We start from the raw sequence: 6,616 nt of genomic DNA on the forward strand, positions 1-6,616 counted from the left end.
AAGCCAAGTTGAAATACAAAATTCACTCTCGTGGGGGGCAATAGCTATTCTAAATCTGATGCTGGCACAATTAATTATGGGTATGACATATAAATTCTCATTGATTTCCCTCTAAACATTATCTTCAGATAGATTAATGACTTCAACATAAAAGATTATAATTTTTAAACATTTAGAAAAAAAGACTATTTTTGTTGTTCCAGGGTGAAAAGGTTTCATTGAAAACAAGAAAAATGCAAATTATAAAGAAAATTTGATAAATTCAGTTACCTAAAATAAAAGCTAATTTTTCCAAAAGGAATTATAATCAAATCCTGTAAAATAATATAGTAGAAAGGACTAGCCATCATATTTATATTTAAATAATTTCTCCAAATTGGCAAGAAAAATATGTACCAGTTCCCTAAGATGAATGCAATTATTATGCATTGAAAGCATATAGTGATGGGGCCGGGGAGATGGCTCAGTAGAATAAACGCTTCCCTGCTAAGCTCAAGGGCCTGAGTTCAATCCCTGGTTCCACAAAAAAAGGAAGAAAGAAAGAAAGAAAGAAAGAAAGAAAGAAAGAAAGAAAGAAAGAAAGAAAGAAAGCAAGCAAGCAAGCATATAGTGATCATTTTTAAAATAATTGGTAAGAAAAAGACAAATAACAAATATAAAAGTAGACAAGACATATCAAGAAGCAATGCACTGGAGATCTGATTAACTGATAAAATAATGAAAATTATTCAACATCTTTCACAATCAAGACAATAAAATTTAAGACAATGTTTTGGGACTTTATATCTACCATATTAGCAAAAGTAGGAATGACTAATAATTCCATTTTTGAAATATCAAGAATGTAGAGAGAGCTCGTGTCTACATGATAAAACCATTTCAAAGAACAGCTTGATTTCATTAGGTGAGTTTAAAAATACACATACACTTCAAGCCAACAATGTTATTCTTATCACAAGTCTTATGGAAATTCTTCTACCTTATGACCCAAACAATAGAAGAGAATGAATGTGGTGGTGCTCTTCATAATAGTAATAACTAACTAGAAATAACCTGCTAACCATCAGAGAGAATGGGTAAGTTCCTCTCTCAGAAATAAAATGAAGATAAATAAAGCTATAAATATCAAGTGACCAGAAGAAAAAAATATAGTGTCTTAGTTACTTTTCTCATTGCTGAGACAAAACTCCTGACCCACAAAGGTAAAGGAGGAGGGCTTCACATTGGCTCATGTGAGATAGAGGTTTCAGTTCATAGTGCAGCGTCTAGCAGAGGGCTGTTGAGGAGGAGAAAGAGTTCACAGTGGGTGAAAGGCAACAGAACAGTGAAGCAGCAAGCAACAAGCAGCCAGAGCAGCAGCCCTCCCTCTGTTGTTGGTACTCTATCCGGGTCACCCCTGTTAGGGCAGCAGCACTTTCCAAGGAACCTTAATCCTAGCATTGCACCACGAATCAACCCAGCATCAGATCATTACTCGCAGCATCACACACTCTAGCTCCAGCCACCACTGAAAAGTTCCAGCTATGACAGCATGAGGCTTTGAAAGGTGGGCATCCAGACCCAAGCCATAACATATAGGTAGTTCTTTTCAATAAAAATGTATAATACACATTCATTTCCTTTGTCTATGAATTATTCTAATTGACATGTTATGTAATCAAACTTTGCTAACATTCTCCAGTTAAAGACTGTGTGGTGTGAATTGCGTGGATTGACACGTTCAACTTTTGAATATTTTAAATTATATAGTGATAAAGTAAAAGTCTCAGCAAAACTTCACTCCTCCCTCTTCCTTTCTGGCAGGAGCATTAAGTTTTAACATGCATACATAATTAATTGCAATAACACCATTAGTCACCAGTGGTGTTCTTGAATGAAAAACCACAGACTGAACAGTGAAAGTCTTAGATGCCATTATTTGCCCTGCCTTTTTCTAAATGTGATCTAACTTTAGAGCTTTCAAGGTGTTAAGCTTCAGTTTGCCTGTCTGTAAGAACTGGAAAATCACCTTTGCCTTCCGGGGTGAGAGCTCATTACGGACTCATATGTCAAGTGTGAGGAACAGCCATATAATACACGCCAGCAACTCCATGTCTTATTACCAGCCTTGGATAACAGGCTGTATATTTTTAGCCCATATTTATCATCAGCTTTAATCAAAGGTCATGTTGATACCATTCGTGTGAAAGTAATTATTTAGTGATTTAAACTCAAAATTTTGCGAGCAAACTGTAAAGGAACTTGGAAATATTGGGGGAAATGTGAAGACATCATTTTTGCTAGTGTTGTAACTTTGAGCAATGCATAATATGGTGTGGATGTTTGATCCTTCCAAGATTCATGCTGAGACCTAAACCTCAAGTTGATGTCAAGAACCTGAGTCAGGTGAGGAACAGCACAAGTCTGAAGAGAGCCACCTAACGAGTGGGATTAAAGTCCTTTAAAAGAGACTTCACAGAGCTACTGGGCCTTACATCTCTTTTGCCACATGAGGAAATAGTGTCTACAGGAAGGTTTTAGATTCTTCCCCAGAACATGGACTTTCTAGAATCTAGAAAAGAGAAAAATAAATTTCCCTTATTTGTAAATTTCTCATTCTGTCATATACTGTTATGGCAGTAGGGACAGATAAACATAATAGCTATTCATAGAGAAAGTGCCCATCTGTGAAGGGGCCACAGCCTCTGCACTTATAGAAGCACTGAAGAAACTCAATACTTTTAATTTATATATTCCTTTTCTTTTATTTCTTACTAGCATGTATTAAATGTATATATCAATAGGGCACAGTGTGATATTTCAAAACATCCGTTTGGCATGTGCTGATCAAATTAATTACCATTTCCCTCTCCTTGTCATTCCTTTTTGCTTGGAGGTGTTTAGCTCCTCTCTTCTGAATCTTCATTGACTGAAGAATACTTCACTGCGAATTGTGTTGCAGAACATATTCCTTCTATCTGTTTTGGTTATTTGCTTCCTGCCTCCCTACAACACACACCTTTTTCTAGCTCCTAGTAATAAACCCTTCACACCTTCCAGTAACCATTATTCTACTTTCAGATTGACTTATTTGTTTTTTACTTTCAACATAAAAAAAGGCTGGGGATATGGCTTAGTGGCATAAGCACCTTCCTGGCAAGCACAATGTCCCAAGTTTAATTCCCAATGCTTGGAAAAAAAAAAAAAAAAAACATAAAAGAGCAAACTATGATACTTGTCTTTTTGTGTCTGACTTATTTCCCTTAACACAATATCTTCCAATTGCATATATTTTATGACAAATTACAGAACTGTACACTTCTCTAGGGCTGAATAATCTGTATGATAAAAAGTAGGGTATAGGTAGGGTCATTTGCTTAAAGGTCTACTGTCCATGAGACCATATGTTATAGCATGATTGCTGTGGCAGCTATGGAGCGCAGTGGCTCAGCTTTTGTCTCAAGAGAGAAGTTGCTGCAAGAAATGCAAGTACCTGACAACACCCAGCACTATTTGGTCTACCACAGTGTTCAATCCACAGCATCCACTCTCCCACTGGGATGCTTCCAGCCAATGACTAAGCACAGTGTGTGTACTGTGGTCATGTACCCAATCATTTCTGCACAGCCCAGACCACTTCTGTGGTCCATCATTGCACCAGAGAGCCTCCTGAGCTTGGTCACGACTTCTTGGAGCTGTACCATAGCCTATAGCTCTTCCCGCACAATCCTCTTTCTCTGCATTCTCAAGTAACAACCCTTGCTGCATTGCATTGCTCTGAAAGCTTCTCTTGTGCTTTCCTGTTCCCTTTAACAAGTGTAGCCCATCCCCCCATAAGCCTAGTGCTTTCTATTGTCTTAGCCTCTGCCTCCTGAAGGACATGAACTGAACAAAAGTGTCAATGAACATTCTTGCCCAAGAGAAACTTATAATCTAGAATAAATAGTAATGTAAGATAATCTATTATAGAAACTAATTATGAAAATATGTATATTTTAAAAGCATATTATGATTAGTCTATTGAAAAGCAAAATGGTTTTAAACTGCCTCTACCCTCTAAAATTAACTAATGAAATTCAGTCACTCAATGGACATATTGCTTAGAGGCTTCTTTTGTAATTTCCAAGCTGAAAAGAAGACACTCACCCAGTGGGGAAAGTGCGGTAATCACTCATGAAAACATCTAACTTTACCTATACTGTTCTATTATGGCTAGCAAGAATGACAGCTGTAACTACTCCAATAAACACTGCCTGACACTATTGAAATCCTTTTCTTTGTCAGGAATTATGAGGCATTATTATTGACTCCTTATTTCTCAAATATGAGAGAACATTCTTCAGATTTATTGATGGCTGGTAGAGTGGATACAGGCACACACAAATAAGCTACAAAAGTAGGATTTGAGGGGAAATATGGCAATGTAGTCAAAGTATTTATTTTACACATATTTTTTATCCTGATGGACAAGCTCAGTGTTAGTTCTAGCACTATTAGAAAATTATAAAAATTCAACAAATATAAATATTCCTGCAAGGAGCTTGGAACCTACTTAGGAAATCCAAGATTATTTCAATAGTCCCATTTTCTAAATCACAGTTGCAAATATGTACATATTTGAAAAGCAAAAGGGAGCCACCAGAATCAAAACATATTTAAAATATAAAGATAACTACAAGGTATAAATTTATTAAAGAAGCTAAGATAAAAGGCTGTTGGATTTCAGGATAAGGAGCAGTCCTGCCAGCTGGGTTGAGAGTAAAGAAAGACATTTCACAGAAAAGATGGAATTAGATGAAACGGAGTTAATTTTCAAGCACAAACATAAACTTTCCCTGCAGAGAGAGATGAGTAACGAGAAGACAGGAAGACATAGTGAAGATGGGGCACGGTCTTGGCAAAAGTGGAGGCATTCACTCAGTTTTATTGGTACAAAGCATAAATTATGAAGTGTAGTTAGAAAGAGAATAGTAAAAGTACCTCAAGCTTAGATTTGCAGGGCCTGGGATACTACACAGAAAGGCCTTATATCATACACCCATTGAAAAGATGAGGAAAATGATCCCCCCAAAAAAATCACAGATTTGCCCTTTAGAATAAGAAAGCACTAAATTAAAATATCAGGATCATCTTTGACTTCAATTGTCAAGAAATACCAAATTTACTCTTAAAGCATATTGGTTTTGTGCCAGAAAATTTTACAATGTATTCTTGTACCAAAAGGATAAGATTTTCATACCTGATATCTATGATCAGAGAACGCAACATATTTAAAACTTCACCAAGTGTGGAATGGGAAAGTTAAATGTTAACTTAATTTAATATCTTTGCTAGAGACTTTAGGTTTTCTCAGTGATAGAGTACTCTAAATCAGATGATTTACATAATGAAAATGAGCAAACAAAATGGCAGCAAGACATGGGGCTTGTCTTGCTCAACCAGGGCTTTGGGATAGTGGTCTCAACAGCCCATCCTGGTGACTCAGGCTCCAGCTGTAGTTCTAGTTAGAACTAAAAAATGATTCACACCTCCTCCTCGAGAACCCAAGTACCTAACACAAGAGGATTTTCTAGAACAAGCCTGGAAAACAGGAGTGGTAATCCCTCTAGAAAAATGGGACGCCCCATCCATCTGGCCTGTGCAGCTGGTGCCTTTGATACCTGTGTTCCTCCAGAGGGCGATGCGCGTGTGTTATCTCTTTCCAAGGAAGGACTGAAGTAGAAAACCGAGCGACTGAGGAAGAAGGTGGCATCACAATTGCCAGTCTGGAAGATAAGAGAGTATGATGCCAATTTTAAGACAAAGGATTTCCCTGAAAAAGCTCAGGGCATCTTCACTGAAGCTCATCTTTGTCTCAACAAGAGAAGAAAATTAAAAGAGGATTGGAAGAAAAAAATAGAGGAAGAGATGAGAAGCAAGGCTGAAATAGAAAGGAAGACTGCTCCAACTTTGGGATATGGGTAAAGAACACAGGAGAGAAAGAGAGAAGAAAGACATAAAAAGAAGAGCAGAGCAGCAACAAAACCAGAAACCATCTGGGTGTGGTGGTGCATGTCTGTAAATCCAGCATTTTGGGAAGTTGAGGCAAGAGGATTGTTGTATGTTCAAGACCAGCCTGGGCTACAGAGTGAGCTCAAGACCAGCCTGAATTGCATAGGGAGACCCTGTCTAAAAAAAGAAAAAATGGAAACCATGTTCACTTTCATATGAAAACAAGACCAAACAATCAAGAAAAAGCACTGGCAATGTCAGAAGTTGTTTGCTTGAGCCTTTTACAGCTCAGCATATTAATATGGCTTTACTTTTTATACCTTATTTTTATACTGTTCTGCTGGATGGTTAAGACCAAGATAAATCAAGACCTATTTAACAAAAAATGTAACTTTTGTATCTGACAAGGTCAGTCAAATCCCTTCAGGACTTACCCTGAAACCCTGTACAGCAGTTTGTAGATCTTTTGTCAGTGTCAGCCATGTAGATGAGTCATGGCCATTGCTTGACCAAATTCCTCTCTGAGAAAGCCTGAGAGAATGCTTTCTCTCTACTATTATGGACTACTGGACTATATTGGATTACTTTGTTGAATTCATTCACCTACAATATTTGAATGGTAATGGAATAACCATCTCTGACAAAG

This window comes from Octodon degus, unplaced genomic scaffold (assembly GCF_000260255.1).
Source record: "Octodon degus isolate 3935 unplaced genomic scaffold, OctDeg1.0 scaffold00028, whole genome shotgun sequence".
NCBI classification, from domain to species: domain Eukaryota; kingdom Metazoa; phylum Chordata; class Mammalia; order Rodentia; family Octodontidae; genus Octodon; species Octodon degus.